The sequence below is a fragment of the Malania oleifera genome, chromosome 1 (genome assembly GCF_029873635.1).
Source record: "Malania oleifera isolate guangnan ecotype guangnan chromosome 1, ASM2987363v1, whole genome shotgun sequence".
Taxonomy (NCBI): domain Eukaryota; kingdom Viridiplantae; phylum Streptophyta; class Magnoliopsida; order Santalales; family Ximeniaceae; genus Malania; species Malania oleifera.
Genome location: NC_080417.1, coordinates 31,563,839 through 31,584,367, shown reverse-complemented (window position 1 = coordinate 31,584,367; position 20,529 = coordinate 31,563,839).

Sequence of the window (20,529 nt, the reverse complement as noted above, 5' to 3'; positions counted from 1 at the left end):
TTTTACTGTGGTTAAAATATTTTAAACAGTGTTAACTTTGCTAAAATGTCATTAAACTTTCCTAATAATTCCCAATAGGTCCCCAATGGTTATATTTCATAGGGTGTCTATATATACCCCTTCATTTCGGAAAATTAGAGAGATGATTAGCAAATCAAAGTGAAAATTTTCTCTTAAGCCAAAAGTTTCCTACTGCTCATATTTTCTCTAAAACCACTCAATCTTACCTTCTACAACTTTCCATAACCTCTGTAAGTGTATTGAATGTTTTGTGCAAAGTGGTTTGCTCTCTCATTATTATGTCTTTGAATCGATTTTCATTAAGAGTTAAACCTAAGTATTTTTAGGGGGCTTTTCTCATAAGCCTATCCTAAGAAGACTTTTCTAAACTTCCCAGTATTGCATTCGTATTACAATATCTTAGGAAGCTTGTATTTTTTTTTGGCTTGCAAAAATATTTTCAAACTTACTCAAATATCTTGTGGGATTTACATTGACATATTTGTGAAAAGATATTTGTGTTTGTGATATTAATCCTTGTGGTAATATTTATTCAAATATACATCATTTGCTGAATACAAAGATTGCATAGTTTTTGCAAACCAAGTATATACACTATATTCGTGATTGAGATATCCTACTGATTGACATACTTGAGACTCACTTGATATTCTGTGTGAGCATGTTTGATTGAACATTTTGAGATACACAGATTGTTGTTTACACTCTCACGTACTCACTACACTGATAGAAAATATTTTGAGAGTTGAAATATTAGACCACACTGAACTTACGTATTAAATCATTTGTGGTGTATGTGATTAAACGTATTTAGGTACAAATCTGCTTTACGTGAAAGCACTTTTCTATTGTACCATTTGATTGTAAAATTTGAATGATTCCAGGCGTGGCCTGAGGGGGCAGTAATCCAACCTGGTAAGGGTTGTTGTAAAAGTTAAGGTCAGCCCTGTGCTAATTGACCTGGTCTGTATCGGTGCCGCTCCACCCGTTTAAGTGAGCAAGTTATTGTGGTAATCCTTGTACTTGTTAGCCAAGGCGGGGACGTAGGCAATTGGCCAAACCTCGATAACATATCTGCGTGTCAACCTCTCTTTATTGTTTTCTGGTACTTGTGTGATTGATTAATTGCAGTATTTACTTTCTGGTATACGTTTACTTTACTTGTCCTAGATTGACCATATGGTTGTGAATATACTGGTGTTAGGAGAATGACCTAGGGATTAAATTTTAAAAAAATACCAATTCACCCCCCCCCCTCTTGGGATCACGGTAAAGCTAACACTTACTCTTTATTTTCAGCATATTTAAATTGCGTGGACGGTTTAATTGATAATCATATATACTACGTAATATAGAAATCAAATAAACGTGAAGTCTAATTTTGATTTGGGTTGCAGAAACCGAAAGGGAGTACGTTGGTTATACCATACCGTGCGGAAACCATATGGGAGTACGTTACTTGGTTAACAGCCCATAGATAAATTAACTGAGAGTTTAGTTAAGTTCTGAATATTGAGAAGAGTGTAGATATTGTGTTGATTGGATGTTGTATTGCACATCATATTGAAGAAGCAAAACAATCAATACAGGGCTTTATATCAGCAAGTACAAATTTTATATATACAGGGCTTATATAAACAAAACAAACTATTTTAAGTGTTGCAGGTAACTTGTGCTTGGCAAATCATTTGGTTGTTTATTTTCAAATTGTGGATGATTGGCTTGGTTACTTGAATGATTGGTTTGGTTGCTTGGTTGTTTGCATAGTGAATTAAAAGAACTAAGTTCTTGAGTGATTAAAGAATTAAACAAACAAGTCAAGAATTAGCTCAAAGAAATAAATGAAGGTTAAGGATTCTTAAAAGGAATTAAAAGAAATTTTTATGATCCAATTCACCCCCCCCCCTCTTGGGACTACACCTTGCTTTTCATATAGTTATTATTTTGAGTTTGGGTTGATTGAATTAGGAAATGTACATTATTTTAGGGTTTTGAGTTTGGTACGTCATGAGCGTGAGGATAGAGTTGGGAGTCAGGCCTCCCAGTCAGTTAGGTAAGGGAAATATGTTATGCCAACTAAATTAGAAATTTTTACGAGTGAAATATAGTATAAGAATAGGGGTTTTCAGAGTAAAAGTTATACAGTTTTACAGATCATAGTACATAGGTCTTATTTATTTAATTGTGTGGCATGAGTAAATATTAGTTCAGTACAGAATTTACACAGCTTTCAAAATATAATGATTTATAGTATATATACAGAAATATGTTTTACAGAATACCATGATATACAGATACAGAACCATAACATTCATATATTACGGTTTATCTTGATATTATAGTTTATTCAGATATTACAATTTATTTAGATATTATAGTTTATTCATATACGTATTTATAATGTTATGATTAATTCAATTGAAACAGAATCATGGTAAACAGTAAAATATATATACAATAGTATTATATAATATTAGACCCTGATGGACCAAATCAGATTTCAAAGCACGATATTGTAGTTATTTCAGTTTTGTGTGCAACCATATATCTCAGATAGTGTGTGGATTTTATACGTAGTCGATCGTGCCTTGGGAGGGATTACAAGCTCCCCAGTAGTCCAGGTTGAGGCGAACGATCTGACAACAGAGGTTTCAGTTGACTTATTCTGATAGGCCAACCAATGTTAAGTCCTGCCTACGAGCCGCACAACCCTGTCATGATGGGTCAAATCATGACTTATAATTATCCATCCAGGGAAGTTTTCACAATTGTGTATTTATATATATATATATATATAGATTTACGGAAAAGAGCAAATATACCTATAGTTATTAAAAGTATGATTAAATAGAAAGTTCAGAAACAGTTGTATTTTAAGCCACATAGGTGTGAGTTATATTGCATTTTATTTTATATGTTATCTTAGCTTCAGTTGAATAAAAGTATATTGTTCATGTAAACTCAATTACCACATACTGGTAATAGCATATTTCGTCTTACTGAGAGTTATCTCATCCCAGTATCTTAACACATTTCAGGTGTTCCAACCAGACGAGCAAATCAGGATCGAAGATAGAGAGGATATTTGTACTGCCCCTATCTGAAGGGTAAGTGATTTTGGGGAGATGTATTTTTGGGTAGATCTTAGGAGGTTTGGTGGATGTTGCTAAGGAGATATGTATACATATATATTTTAGGAAAATATTGAATTCTGGTATTGTAATTATGGTTATGTAATTTTATGCTTTTTGCTGCATAGGTGTGTTGTCTTATGAACAGGGACTTCTCAGTGCCCATTTTGGGATCGAGATGTTATAGTAGATTTTATCAGGGGTATCAGAGTAATATAATTTTACAATCAGTATTTCAAAAAAATATATATGGGTTCAATTTTTAGGTCGTTATAGTTTGGTATCAGAGCCTAGTTTGCTAGGTTCTGTAGACTTTAGTGTACTATGGAAAACAATGCCTGAATATAGGAATAGAATTTTGAGAAGAATAGGAATTGGGATATAACAGAATTTCAGTGAGTTAATGTTGAGAAATTAAGATAAGAATTTAAGGTTCTGTTCTGCAGTCTGGAAGTAGGAACTTCAGGGTGGTTTCTATGATTTTCCTAGGGTGATGATTTTAGGAAAACCATAGTAATCTATTGTCAATTTCTATATCCATATGGTAGGACTAGACCTTAAATTAGTGATAGGTGGTATGAGGATATCTTAGTTAGATTAATGTAAGAATAACATTATGAGATTTGAATTCTCAGAATAATTTAGTATTATTGCAGTATGGACCCTGGAGGTAGTAGTGCTCATGCTAGCGGCGATGATGATGCAACGCCTTCTAGTATCGGCGGCGGGGATTCAGATGCTGTTTTACATAGCGTAGCTCAACTGGTTATGGCTGAGATTGCATGGAGCTCTAGGGAGCAGGGAGGCATGTCTGCAGCCTAGGGTTGTATGATAGAGAAGTTTACCAAGATGAACCTTCCAGCGTTTTCAGGAAGAGTTGATCCTGCAGTTGTTGAGAATTGGATGTAGGAGATCGAGAAAGTATTATTGGTGCGCCATTGCACCGATGAGCAGAGGGTCCTCTATGCCACGTACAAATTGACAAGTGAGGCTGAGAGATGGTGGACAGCTACGAAATTATTGGAGGAGCAGAGACCCATACCAGTGGCTATGACTTGGAGCTGATTCAGGAAGGTATTTTTCGACAGATATTTTCCCGCCACTAACAGAGAGGCTAAAGTGTAGGAGTTTCTAAGTTTGACCCAGAGGCAGATAATAGTTTAGCAGTATGCGGCAAAGTTCATCAAGTTGTCACGATTTGCTCTTTACATAGTACCAGACGAGGCTAAGAAGGCCAGAAAGTTTGAGAGAGGTCTGAGGCGAGAACTCTATGCATAGGTAGCAATTTTAAAGGTACAAGAGTTCTTGGAGCTAGTCGATAAGGTCATTGTTGCAGAGGAGAGTATACCAAGGGATGCTGAGACGCAGAGCCAGAGGAAAAGGCCTACGCCTCCGAGTTTTCAAGCGGGTTCTAGCTAGGGCTCATGGAAAGGAGATCGATACAGTGGAGGCAAAAGGCAGATAACAGGACACCGTGGTTTTTAGGGGGAGCAAACTTATCCCATCTACCCTAGGTGTGGCTAGAGACATATGGAAGAATTTTGGTTGGGAGAGAACTCGTGTTATCGATGTGGGAGACTCGTTCATATGGTATGATCATGTCAGGGACCACCGACCCACGCACCAGCTCCTAGACCATTTTGGGGAGGTTATCAGGAGCCCTGAGGAGACCAACAGAGGAACATAGCTCCGGCGAGGGTTTATTCACTAATGCCGAGAGATGCAGAGACTTTCGGAGACGTTGTGACAGGTATTCTTATCGCTTTACCATATAAAGTTGTTGTTTTGTTTAAGTCAGGTGCCACCCATTCTTTTGTGTTGTTGGCATATGTTAAATTATCTAGGGTTAAGGCACAACTATTAGATGTTGAGTTGTTAGTAGCCTCGCTGACTGGACCAGTAGTAAGGTATAGTAAGGTACTTAAAAACTATTCAGTGGGTATTCAAGAGAAGGTATTACCAGCCGATCTTATGGTATTAGACATGCAAGGGTTTGATGTGATATTGGATATGGACTGGTTGGCAGCTATTACACCAACATTGATTGTCATAAAAAAGAAGTGATTTTCAATCCCCCAAGTGAACATAAATCAGATTCGTGGGATCATGTGTGTGCGCCTTGCCACAATTAGTGTCGGCTATTCAGGTGAGGAGGCTGCTTCAGGGTGGTTGTTGGAGGTATGTTGCTTATATAAAGGTGATGTCAAAGGAATTGAAACAAGTTGATATTCCAGTAGTTAGAGAATTTTCAAATGTTTTTCTAGAAGAGTTACCTGGTTTACCACCATATCGAGAGATAGAATTTGTCGTGGATTTATTACCAGGGTCAGCACTGACATCTAAAGCACCTTACAAAATGGCTCCAATTGAACTGAAAGAATTGAAAGACCAGTTGCTGGAGTTGTTGGATGAAGGATTTATCAGGCCTAATATGTTGCCTTGGGGAGCGCCAATTCTATTCGTAAAGAAGAAATACGGGACTATGAGGATGTGCATTAATTATAAAAAGATAAATAAAGTGACAGTCAAGAATAAATATCCTCTTCCCAGAATTGATGATTTATTTAATCAGCTCCAGGGGACCTAGGTCTACTCCAAGATTAACCTTCGGTCGGGATATTAGCAGGTGAAAGTTAAAGCAAAGGATGTTTCGAAGACAACTTTTCGAACCAGGTATGGGCACTATGAGTTCTTGGTAATGTTGTTTGGATTTACTAATGCACCAACAGCATTTATGGACCTAATGAATCGGGTGTTCCATCAGTACTAGGACCAGTTTGTTGTGGTATTTATTGATGATATACTGGTCTACTTGAAGAGTTTTGAGGAGCACGAGGATCATTTGAGGCTGGTATTGCAGGTATTAAAGGAAAAGAAGTTATACGCCAAATTCAAGAAATGTGAATTTTGGCTAAGGCAAGTCACTTTTTTTGGGCAAGCGATCCCCGGGGATGGTATATCAGTGGATCCAAGCAAGATAGAAGCGGTGGTGAATTGGGTGAGACCAAGAAATGTTCAGGAGATCAGGAGTTTCCTAGGTTTGGCGGGGTACTACAGACGTTTTGTGGATGGTTTTTCCAGATTATCGAGTCCACTAATATGACTCACGAGGGAAAATGTGAGATTTGAATGGACCGATGAGTGTAAGCAGAGTTTCTAAGAGTTAAAACAACGGTTGGTCACTGCACCAATATTATCTATTCCATCAGGAGAGGATGGATTTGTTATATACAATGACGCATCCCAAAAGGGACTTAGGTGTGTGTTGATATAGCATGGGAGGGTTATTGCTTACGCTTCTCGACAGTTTAAGGAGTATGAAAAGAACTACTCGATACATGATTTAGAGTTAGTTGTAGTGGTATATGCTCTAAAGATTTGGAGGCGTTATCTTTATGGTGGGAGATATGAGATCTTCACTGACCATAAAAGTTTGAAGTATTTTTTCACTAAGAAAGTATTGAATAAAAGGCAGAGAAGATGGTTGGAGCTCATTAAAGATTATGATTGCACTATCAACTACCACCCAGGGAAAGTAAACGTGGTGGTTGATGCTCTAAGCAGGGAATCAGTGGGAGCAGCATTATCAACAGTGGAGATTCAACATCTGATTCAGATGGATTTGGAGAGGCTTGGTGTGGAGCTAGTAGAAGATGATCACCGGGCATTTATTGTCAACCTAGTGTTACAGCCTACCTTGCAGGAAAGGATTAAAGCTACTCAGGAGAATGACGCAGAATTAGTAGAGCTAATAGATAAAGTGCAGGAGAAACATGGGGAGGAGTTCAGTATTTTAGATGATGGAGCTCTAAGGTTCCGTACCAAGCAGTGCGTACGTGCATATGCTGAGATTAGGAGGGCTATCCTAGAGGAGGCACACTTATCCCTTTACACAGTGGATACTGGCAGCACTAAAATGTATCGAGACCTTTGGGAGTCATTATGGTGAAGCGGCATGAAGAAGGAGATAGCTGAGTTTGTGGAGCAATGTTTGACGTGCTAGCAGGTGAAGGCTGAGCACAAGAGACCAGCGGGACTGTTGCAGCCACTCCACATCCCTGAGTGGAAATGGGATCACATATCCATGGATTTTGTTATAGGGTTATTGCCGACGTTCTATGGGCAGAACGCTATTTGGATGGTTGTAGACCGATTGACAAAGACTGCTCATTTTCTCCTTATTAAAGTCAATTATTCCATGAACAGGATAGCAAAGTTATACATTCAAAAGGTAGTTCGATCCCATGGTGTGCCAATATCCATAGATTCAGCTCAAGACCCACATTTCACGTCCCGATTTTGGAGGAGTTTGTAGGAAGCCTTGAGGTCTAAATTATCTTTCAACACAGCATTTCATCCTCAAACTAATGGGCAGATGAAGAGGACAATCCAAATACTTGAGGATATGCTATGAGCATGTGTACTGAATTTTGGTGGTAGTTGGACCTAGTTTATGCCGCTGGTCGAGTTTGCAAATAATAACAACTACTAGGCCAACATTGAGACGACACCTTATGAGACATTATATGGTAGGAGGTGTCATTCTCCACGATACTACGATGAGATGGGTGAAAGGCGAGTTTTGGGATCAGAGTTGGTGTAGCAGACATATGATAAAGTCTGACTTATTAAAGAAAAAATCAGTACAGCTCAGAATCGGCAGAAAAGCTATGTAAATACTCGCCATCGAAAGTTGAAGTTTGATGTGGGAGACCAGGTATTTTTTATAGTAGCACTGCTAAGGGGAGCTATGAGATTTGGGAAGAAAGGTAAGTTGAGCCCTAGGTACATAGGCCTATTCAAGATACTTGAGAGAATGGTTTTAGCTGCCTACCGGTTAGCTTTACCACCAACATTATCCAAGATACACGATGTATTCCATATTTCTATGTTGAGGAAACATGTCCCAAATCCCTCCCACGTGATTAGCTATAAGGAGTTGGAGCTTAGAGATACTTTAGCATATAAGGAAATACAAGTGCAGATTCTAGATAGAAAAGAACAGGAGTTGTGCACCAAGAGAATACCACTGGTAAAAGTCTTGTAGAGGAATCACATAGTGGAGGAAGTTTTGTGGGAGATCGAGGAAGAGATACGACAAAAGTACCCATATTTGTTCAGTGGGGATCAACATTAATCAGTTCAGGTAAGGTAAGTATTGTATCAATTGTGTTACATGCAGTGCAGGGTAAGTAATGTATAAGGATGTGTTTTGGATTATAGGAGAGGTAGTGTTTTGTTTTTAGGTTATCCATGGTTTTGGGAGAACTTTATGTTATGTGTATATTTATAATCTCCCAGAACCGTAATTGTAACCACGGTATTCCTCTGCCATAAGTGAGGGTAATTAATAAAATAAGTAGAAATTTTTTCCTTAACTGGATGGTGTGTACCATAAATAGCAAATTTTGAGGACGAAATTTTATAAGAAAGGGAGAATGTAGAGACCCAAAAAATAATAGCAATTAAATAATAGAGAGAAAGAGAGATAAATAGGAGGAAAAGGAAAATTCAAAAAGGGCAAAGTCAAGGTTCGTCGATGAACCACTTGGTTTCATCAACGAACTCGCTAATATGGTTCATGGACGAGCTTCAGTATCTCGTCAACGAAAAGATACCGAGAGGGGAAATTCAGACCCTTTGGTTCATCGACGAACTCATCATCTTCATCGACGAACTCCCTTCATAAGTTCATCGACGAGTCCACATGTCTTGTCGACGAAGTCACGTGACCAGCCATCTATAAATACGCAAAAAGTTAGATTTTGGAGAGAAAATCTCTCTCTCTCTCTCTCTCTCTCTCTCTCTCTGTGTTTTCTCTCTCTATATTTTGGATTTTCCTCTTTCTCTCTTCACTTCTCGCTCCGATTCACCCCATTTCGACGATCAAAAGCTACCACGTTGATCCTGCGGTGATTCTCTACAAGATTGTAGGAGTAGAATGTTGATTTGAAGTCCTTGGGCCCCATCCCAAAATTAGGGTAAGTAGGTTATTTTAGGATTTTTATGGTTATCAGGCCTTGCTAAACCTAGATTTTTGTGTTAGATGAAAATATACTATAGTTTGAGTTGATTAAACTAGGGTGTTGTGAGTTCAGGGTTTGGGTTTCCGAACACCATAGGCATGGTTTAAGGATCCCAGTGAGTGTTTCCTCAGGAACTCATGTAACATTGATAAATAATTAGTAGTTTAGAATTTTATGGATAAAAGAGTATATGAGCCTGAGGAAGAGGAAAAGGTGAGTATAGTTATTATTTTGAGTTTGGGTTGATTGAATTAGGAAATGTACATTATTTTAGGGTTTTAAGCTTGGTAAGTCGTAAGCATGTGGATAGAGTTGGAGTCAGGCCTCCCAATCAGTTAAGTAAGGGAAATATATTATGTTAGCTAAATTAGAAATATTTACCAGTGAAATATAGTATAAGAATAGGGGTTTTCAGAATAAAAATTATACAGTTTTACAGATTATAGTACATGGGTCTTATTTATTTAATTGTGTGGCAGAGGTAAAAATCAATTTAGTACAGAATTTACACGGCTTTCAAAATATCATGATTTACAGCATATATATATATATATATATATATATATATATATATATACAGAAAGATGTTTTACAGACTTTACAGAATACCATGATATACAAATTACAGAACCATAACTTTCAGATATTACAATTTATTCTGATATTATAGTTTATTCAAATTTTACAATTTATTTATATATTACAGTTTATTCAGATCAGTATTTATAGTGTTATGGTTAATTCAATTGAAACAGAATCATGGTAAACAGTAAAATATATATACAATAGTATTATATAGTATTAGACCCTACTGGACCAGATCAGATTTTAGAGCACGGTACCGTAGCTATTTCAGTTTTAAGTGCAACCACATATCTCAAATAGTGTGTGGATTTTATGAGTAGTCGATCATGCCTTAGGAGAGATTGCAGGCTCCTTGGTAGTCTAGGTTGAGGTGATCGATCTGACAACAAAGGTTTCAGTTGATGTATCCTGGTAGGCCAACCATTGTTAAGTCTCGCCTACGGGCCGCACAACCTTGTCATGAGGGGTCAAATCATGACTTACGGTTATCCATCAAGGGAAGTTTTCATAGTTGTGTGTATATATATATATATATATATATATATATATATATATATATAGATTTATAGAAAACAACAAATATACCTATAGTTATTAAAAGTATGATTAAATAGAAAGTTCAAAAATAGTTGTATTTTAAGCCACATAGGTGTGAGTTATATTGCATTTTATTTTATATGTTATCTTAGCTTCAGTTGAATAAAAGTATATTGTTCATGTAAACTCAATTGCCACATACTGGTAATAGCATATTTCGTCTTACTGAGAGTTATCTCATCCCAGTATCTTAACACATTTCAGGTGTTCCAACCAGATGAGCAAATCAGGATCGAAGATAGAGAGGATATTTGTACTGCCCCTATCTGAAGGGTAAGTGATTTTGGGGAGATGTATTTTTGGGTAGATCTTAGGAGGTTTGGTGGATGTTGCTAAGGAGATATGTATACATATATATTTTAGGAAAATATTGAATTCTGGTATTGTAATTATTGTTATGTAATTTTATGCTTTTTGCTGCATAGGTGTGTTATCTTATGAACAGGGACTTCTCGGTCCGCACTTTGCGATCGAGATGTTATAGTAGATTTTATAAAGGATTTTAGAGTAATATAGTTTTATAGTCAGTATTTCAATATATATATATATATATATATATGTATGGCTTGAATTTTTAGGTCGTTACATGGTATATATGTTTTATTCATTTGCTCAGTCAAATATTGTTGCGTAATTGGTACTTTCTTAGACAGACCCTAGGTTGCAAAATACTGATTGTGATTTTGATTAAACCTAGGAAAAAGTTTTAAAATTCCAATTCACACCCCCCCCCCCTTTTAGGAATACGCCAATTCCAACAGATGGTGGCCTAATAATGTCTATGAGCCCATTGTGATGCTGTTGATCTTTTGGGCATAAACTCCTTGCATCATGACCAATGTTATCTCTGCCTTGAGTTTGTAACTCCACCTGCATCACAATCTCCTTTCTACTATAATTTATACTGTGCTACTGCAAGTCTCCTAAGTTAGAACTCCCTACACTTCTGCTTTGAGTCTCCAACTCTACCAGCATAACATGCTCGTTGCTGCTGCAGCTTTTCAGCTCTTGTTTCTCTTCATCTACCTGAGTACACTGTCCCATAGATTTAACACCTAAAACCAGGTTTCCACCAATCGCCACCCTATTTGCCATTGGATCACCCATCTTGAACCCATCTTTCTTATATCCCAGAAAGATGTATCGTTTGTGCATCACACCTAAATCCCACCTCACTAGAAACGTGCATAACTAGACCTTCAAACTCTCTCAAACCAGAGAAGTCTACTACATAACCTATCCAAGCATCTTCTACAACTCTCTCATCTAGTGATACTTTTGGTGATCGATTAATCGAGAAACCCGTCATACTCACTGACTTTACCAAGAAGTTCCTTGCAAGCCCTGCACATACCATGCCTTGCTCACAAAACTCCTTGAACAACAGTGTACTCAGCTCCAATGTCTAACTTAAGGAACTCTCTCCCAGTCTAGTACTCCACCTCAGCCGTAAGTTATACATGGCAAACATCTCCAACTCTTGCCGCATGAGATACCCCCAAACCTTTCGTGATATCCTCATGAAATATCCATGTCCAACCCATGATGCTACCTTCATGGGTCCCCAAATATCCAAAACAATGTAGTTAAGAATACCCTCCATTTTGTGTGTGTTTGTGTTATGCAAAATAGTATTATCTGACTTAGAACTCTCAGATGTAGCTCCACCTACAACTGTGTTACCCTGTAGTGTATAGAGATTCCCTACTATCCTCTGTCCCTCCATCGCCATCAAGGCGCCTTCACACACCTTCAGTGTCCCGCCTTCATACTTGTAACTATACCCGTTACAATCCAAAGTGCCTAATGATATCACATTCTTCTATAGATCAGGTACATACCTTACCCCACATAACGTCCTTACCACACCATCATACATCTTGATTTTGATATCCCTCATTCCGACAACTTTGTAGACCGCATTGTTTCCCATCTGAATGGAACCATAACTAACCAATTTGTAAGTGGTGAACCAAGCTTTAATGGGCGTCATGTGAAAAGAACATCCCTAGTCTAGGACCCAAGAATTTGTGAGGCGTTCTAAACCTAATGAAATAGAAAGCATCTTAAAATAATTGCTCCCTGAATCTCCTTCTTCCACTACATTCATGGATTTTGACGAACCCTTTTGAGTTTTTACTTTCCCCTTCTCCCACTCCGGACACTCCGGTTTTATGTGTCCTATTTTCACACACTTACAATAGTGAACATCCTTCATCATCCTAAACTGCTATTAAATCTTATTACCACTCTATCCAATCCAGGACTTGCCTCTCCCACCATCCTGATTACCCTTCGCCACGAGCCCTTCACCATGTGAATCCTCATCGCTGGCCTTCTTCCTCTTATGGAACCCTAGCAATGCACTCGTGATGTTCTCTAACTCCAGGGTTTCTTTTTCCCAAGTCAGCGTCATAACCAGATTCTCGTATGTAGGCAATGTAGGTAGGGAATTCAGTAGCATCAATGCTTTGTTCTCTTCTTCAAACTTTACATTAACTTGTCACATATCACTAATGATCTGATTAAATATGTTGATGGACTGATTCAAGTTTGAACCTTCTACCATCTTAAGCCAATCTAATTTTTATTTAGGATACAACTTGTTCGTTAATGACTTAGACATCTATCGGCGCTCCAGTTTCAACCAAATCACTATAGGCGATTCCTCATCCATGACGCGATACAACATGTCATCAGCCAGACATAACCTGATAATTTACATAACTTTCGCTTCCAACACCTTCCAACTTGCGTCGTCCATGCCTTCCGGCTTCTTTCGGTATAGATCTTTCACCATCCCTTGCTGCATTAGCAAGTCCTTCACCCTCCTATGCCAAAGCCCAAAGTTCGATGTTCCATCAAAATTACCAACCTCGAACCTCGTAGAAGAAATCCTAGCCATTGTGAACCAATAACTCTGATACCAATTGTTTTATGCGGAAACAAACAATCAGCGCACTAATACCAATTTTTGTTGTCGAGTGTTCATAGCGGAAGACCTCACACAAACTCACTAAACAATCAATAGAACAAGCAAGGCAAGCACTCAATGATGAACTATACTAAACAAGCAATCACTCAACAATGAGAATAAAAGAAAGCAACAATCAACGACACAAAAAATTAAGTGGTTCAACAATTTGCCTACGTCCATGGGAACAGTGACTGTTTTTCACTATCAATAATGTGAAGCTTATAGAGATTTTTGAAGCTTGCATCAAGCTTACCAAACTAGGGTTACATAATATGATTATATACTAATCCTATGCATACAAAAGACTTCAATTATATCTAAAACACTTCTGTAGCAATCCCTCGAAGGAAAATTCTCCAAAATTTCTCAATCTACTGATCTCCAATTCAAAAATCCGTGACATCCGTGAGTGTAACCATCGATGATTTGAAGCTGAGAAGAATACCCCACAGCACTGCTTGAAACTGTCAATGGTTACACTTAAACCGTCAACAGTTTAGCTCTTGCATCTTTCTCTCTTTATTCATCGCTTCACGATGCTTTCCCCCAGTGCATGTGTTCCACCCAAAATATGAGCCACATGCCCAACAATGATGATTATTTGAATGATGATAAATTTGTTATACCAACTCCAGTCATAAGTGTTGGGATAAATACCATATCTCATAAGGGTTACCATTATGTGAATAAGAAATTATATAAGGAGAGTCATAGAAATTATAATAATTCATAGAAAGAGGGAGAAATGGAGAGAGGTGATCAAACATAGATAGAAGAAGGGAAAAAGAGATTGAAGAAAAAAGATCAAATGTAAAGAAAATTGAGAGAGAGAGAGAGAGAGAGAGAGAGAGAGAGAGAGAGAGTGTTGGGTCATCAATATTGAGTTAATTGTATTGATATGTGAAATTGGTTTAGGGTCCTCATATAATAGAAATTACACATATTTATACCCTTTTTTTGCAAGTGAAATCTTTCAGTCACAAATAATTGCCAAAAACATGCCCTAGATGAGACAAACTTTTGTCCACCAACTTATTGACAAATACTCTTTCTTAGCATAAATAAGATCTTTTTGCTTATTGACACTTTATTGCAATTGATATTTTTCTTTTTTACTTCCTTCTATGCAAACTTTATTTGGAATGTCTCTATAGCTAATATAAGTCATGAGTGAGGTGTTTTGCTACATGCTTGAGGCAACACATGCCTTGTTTGCTTGAGTTGTCTTCTTCAAATTGACGCTTCATTAGGTTAAGGATGCACCTCCATTGACCATAAGTTAGATTTTCTTTGGGTGATGCTAAACTCGCCTCTTCGTGGGTAACTAGGTGAGGTGACGATAGCCCAATTATTTTTGACATGTCCTCATGTTCTTTGCCTAATGCAAGTCATTGCTTATCCCTTGCTAGTCAACAAGGTGCAGCTTGGTAAGATGATTTTTGGCAAGCGAATAATGTTCATTCTCCATGCTCTTCGCCTCACTTTTGGTATATTACTTTGATAGTCGCCTTCTTTTGGACAAGTGCACAAAAATTGCATAATCACTTATATTTTCTCCAAATACTTGTATGCCACCTTTTAGAACTCTTATAAGAATTTTAAAATATTTTTAAGACACATGATAATAATATAATAACAAAAGAAGAGGAATATATATATAATTTGCAATACATTTATTGATCTTTTCAATGAAAAAAATCATATGCTAAAAGTTTTTACATAATAAACAAGAAAAAATATCTTATCTTGGATTTAATTTTGCATGAGAGACAATTCTTGATTTATTAGGACTTAGGATAGAGTTATGGAATTAATCACGTCATTCCTCGATTTGGTGTTGCCTAGGGGTGGGAAGGGTTTGTTTGAATTGAAATTTCAAATAGAATATATATATTAGTACATTCTAATTATATCTTATTTTATTTTCTTAAATTTTTTTCATGTTTTTATATTCAACTCATAAGCTTTCTTTATATTTTTCCATATTTTTTTTCAAAAATAATTTTTTAATAAATATTTAAATTATGTTTAAAACATCTCTATACATTAATCAAAACTATATTTACAACTTAATAAATTTGGTCAACTAGTATTTGGATATATGAATTTTTATAATTTAAATTTAAATTTATATAAATTTAAGTAAAATTTAATCAATTTTATAATATATTTTGTATAAATTTATACAAGTTTAAATATAAAATTTAAAATCCAAGCTAGTAAAAATAGGCTAAGAAATTAAAAATTCGTAATAAAATGCCGAAAAGGAGTTCGTACTATTATAAAATATGCAAAAAAATAAATAGAGAAGAGACAGAAATTACGTGGTTTGGCTATACCTACTCCATGGGTGGATGGGATCAAAACTTCACTATCTTAGGAGGAATTATAAGATGATTTGGAACCAACCTTGTACAAAATATTTTCGACCTTGTACAAAATATCTCTCTTCTTTTTATTTTTCATCTTCTTTCGTCCTTTCTATATGCCTACTTTTTTAAATATTTTTTATCTACCTTACAAAATGAGAGGGAGAGGGTGTCCTTTTATAGGGCAATACATGGTGATGATCTGGAAGATGAAGGGGTGAAAGATGAAAGAGTGGAAGATGAAGGGGTGACATTTATATTTTTCATAACACTCCCCCTTGGATGTAACCCATATATTAACTTCTTCTACTAAGATCTTTAAAATGTCTCATTCTGATGAGATGAATCAATTTCTTGAATGTTGTAGTAGGCAAAGTTTTGGTGAACAAATTTGCTAGATTATCCTTTGATCGGATTTGCTGAATATCTATATTACCATTCTTTTAGAGTTCATGTGTATAGAAGAATTTTGGAGAGATATGTTTTGTTCTGTCACGCTTTATGTATCCTCCTCTCAATTAAACTATATATGTAGCATTGTCTTCATATGTATTTGATTGATTGAAGACCACAATTTTCTTGAATATAAGAAATAATTGATCTAAACCATATGCATTCTTTACTAACTTCATGGATAGCTAGTATTTCAGAATGATTGAAGAATGTTGTTGTAATCATTTGTTTTACTGATTTCCAAGATATAGTAGTTTTTCCATAAATAAATACATATCCAGTTTGAGATTTAGCATTGTGAAGATCATATAAATATCCAGCATCTACATATCATACTAGTTGAGATTTGGAATCAAATGAGTAGAATAGACCCAAATCAAAATGTACCTCTCAAATAGCATAGAATGTGCTTAATTCCATTCTAGTGTCATTGAGTAGGAGTTGAGTTATATCTTACTAGTAGATTTATAGTAAATGCAATGTCGGGTCTTATACAATTGGTTAGATATATTAGAGAACCGATAGCACTTAAATATGGTACTTCAGGACCAAGTAATCCCTCCTTCTCATCATGAGGTCGAAATGAATCTTTCTTAACATCAAGTGACCGCACATTCATTGGAGATCCCAAATGATGAACTTTGTCCATATAGAATCATCTTAATACCTTTTCAGTATATTTAGATTGATGAACAAGAATTCCACCATTTACATGTTCAATCTATATGCCAAGACAATATTTTGTCTTTCCTAAATCTTTCATCTCAAATTTCATCATTAAATAATTAGTAGCTTTAGTGAGCTCTTCAGGAGTCCCAACAAAATTCAAATCATCAACATAAACAGCAATTATAGTAAATCTGGATTCTGATCTTTTTAATAAAAACACATGGACAAATCAAATCATTTATGAATCCTTCTTTCACAAGGTATTCACTTAATTGATTGTACCACATGCGCCCAGATTGCTTTAATTCATATAAAGAACTTTGGAGTTTAACTGAATATAAATTTTTGGATTTTGCTTTAGCCAATTTAAATCCTCCAGGGACTTTTATATAAATTTCACTATCCAATAATCCATATAGGTATGTTGTTACTACATCCATAAGACACATGCTTAGTTGTTCATCAACTACTAACCTAATTAAAAATCTGAAAGTGATTCCATCTATTACGGGAGAATATGTCTCCTCATAATCAATTCTAGGTTTCTACAAAAAACCTTGTGCCACAAGTCTTGCTTTATATCGAGCAATTTCATTATTTTCATTTCGCTTGGCACAAATATCCTTTTGTATCCAACAGGTTGGACATCTTTTGGTGTCTAAACTATAGGTTCAAAAACTTCTCTTTTAATAAAAAGTTTATTTTTGTTGTGATAGTCTCTTTTCATTTTGACCACTCACTTCTATATCAACATTTATTAACAGATTTAGGTTCAGGATCCTCATTACTTCTAGTAATGTTATTACTTATGGTAATGCATCATTACTTTTGGTAATATCATTACTTCTGATGAAGTCATCATTACTTCTAGTAATGTCAGTAGCTACAGCATATGCAATGTATTGTTGACAACAACTTTATTTCTATCATACATTTATCTTGTGCAATGAATTGAGATCTCATTATTATTTCTAGGAACTTGTCCTTTTTCGAGGGATATCTCTTCTGGAGTTTTCTCTTTAGGAGATTCTTCTTCAGGAGATTTCACAATAGGAATTTCATTTTCAGAAGAAATGGGTTTATGAATGTTGAATGGATTATTCACCTTTGGTATCTCTTCTCGAATGTTTACAAATTTCAATTTTCTCCTTCTCAAAGTTTTTTCTTTTGCACCAACAGGCCTTCCACTTTTAACTTGCGGTTTAGGTTTATTAGCCAGTTGTTGTGCTTCAAGGACATCAATACGTGCTGAAATATTTGCAGCAAGTATATGAGATTTCAGTATGACCTTTGTATATGTAAAAGAATCTAGTAACTGATTTGCAATCTCTTGCAAATGTATACTCTTTTGAACTTCAAGTTCACTATGATTCGTGTAAGAATCTAAATAAGATAAACTCATGACATTCCATGTTATTTCATAAGGTGCTTCAGGCTGATTTTGCTCCCCGTAATGTAGGGAATACTGCTTCATTAAAATGACAATTAATTTCCTTTAAGAGCAAGCAGTACACATGAAATCTCTTGGTAAAATAATCTTCTGGTTCTTTAGTGGATGATCATGTAAATTTTCAATGATTCTTTGCATCATTACATCTCTAGGATGTTCAAGACGATCATGCTAAAATGTAAATAACTCTGGGTCATTGCACTTCTAGTACAAGATATTATATGATTCTACTGCTTTATTTTTGTATAATATAGTCCAGAAGATAAAGTTCACAGTTTTTCTAAAATTTATTTCTTCTAAAAAACAATACAAGTAATATAAATGATTTTTTTAGTGCCTTCATTTTTAATTTCAATGTAATATCCATTGAGTCTTAAATCTTTAAAGCTTAACAAATTTTTTCTAAATCTACTAGAATATAAAGATTCATCAATTTGTAATAAAGTACCATTAGGTAAGTTTATATTAGTTCTACCAGAGCCTTCAATCAAATTTGTAAAACCAGATATTGTATTAACATTTGTTGAAGATATATCCAATAATGAAAATATTTTCTATCTTGAAGAATTGTGTGTGTTGTAGCACTCACTTTCATGATGCCTAACTCATTGATTTTGATCATTAACCTGCTTATGAGGTCATCCTTATTATGGGGGATCGTAACCTCACGTCAATGCTAGTGTTTATTTCAATCACGGCCACGACCATGCCCACAACTATACCTATGGCCTTGTCCTCAACCACGAGATGTGTTCATATTCATTTCAGAGAATGGGGTTGAACCAGTTGAACGAGTTTAGTGGTTTTTCATCAAAAGCTTGTTATTTTATTCAGCAACAAGAAAACATGATATATGTTCAGAAAATTTAATAAATTTTCTCTCCCTATATTACTACTACAGGAGTACATTAGTGGGATAAAAAGTAGTAAAAGTTTTTTTTTTTTTCAAGTATGTCTTCGTCAGTAATATTTTTATTACATAATTTTAATTTCAAGCTAATCTTATACAGAGTTGAATTATATTTACTAAATGTTTTTAAATCTTGCAACCTTAGGTACAACCAATCATATCGAACTTTTGGTAAAATCACAATTTTTTGATAGTCAAATCTATCCTTTAAATTTTTTGATAAGATAAGTGGTATTTAATAGTAAGGTACTCAATTTTTAATTCTTCATCTATCATAATAATAATAATAATAATAATAATAATAATAATAAAAAATCAATTATATGACAACCCTTGCTCCCATCAATTATACAATCTCCTCCCAATCAATTATTTTATATAATAATAATAATAATATATATGTGATGAATGGTGCCGCCCATGCCTTGCTATATATATATATATATATGTGTGTGTGTGTGTGTGTGTATGTGTGTAATATATAATACAATAGAAAGCCGCTCATGCATGATTATATATATAATGATATATAATATTTTCTTAATAAGTCACTCACTCCATGCTTCCACGTACCATTATACATATATGCATGAGAAAGAGCATGATTTTTGTGCAATCTTACGGGATGAAATATTTCCATTAGATGGATTTCAATATCAAGAATTCATGATAAATAATTATTACCTTTAATGTCAAAGGAAATAAATAAAATTTTTGCTTATGCTTGACATTTAAATAAATTTACAATAATAAAGTAATTTATAAAAACAGGAAGTAAAAGCTAAAATAAAACTAAGATAATAATATAATATTATTTCCACCCTTCCGGGATACTTAAATATATTTATTCAGAAATATTATTTTATTTTTCTTAATTTGTACTTTTCAGGAGTTTGAATCCAATTTACAATATTAAATTGAGTAATAATTTATCATCTCTTCCGAAAGTTAAATATATTATCTCATCTGAAGGATAAACGTTTCATCTCCTCAGGAAGTTGATTTTAACATTTCTTTGAGAGGTTAAAAATATACCCTCTTTAAGAAGTATATATTTATCATCTCTTCTTGAAATTAGAAATATAACCTCTTCAGGAGGTTTATCTTTTCGGGAAATTAAATATATAACATTTTCACGAGAACTATCTTTTCGAGATATTAAATATGTAAATGAGAGATTTAAATATATAGTCTCTCTTCTTGAGATTAGATATATAGCTTCTTCAGGAGACCCATCTTTTCGAGTGATTAAATATATAATTTTTTTAGGAGGACTATCTCTTCGAGAAATTTAAAATATATATATATATATATATATATATATATATATATATTCAAAGG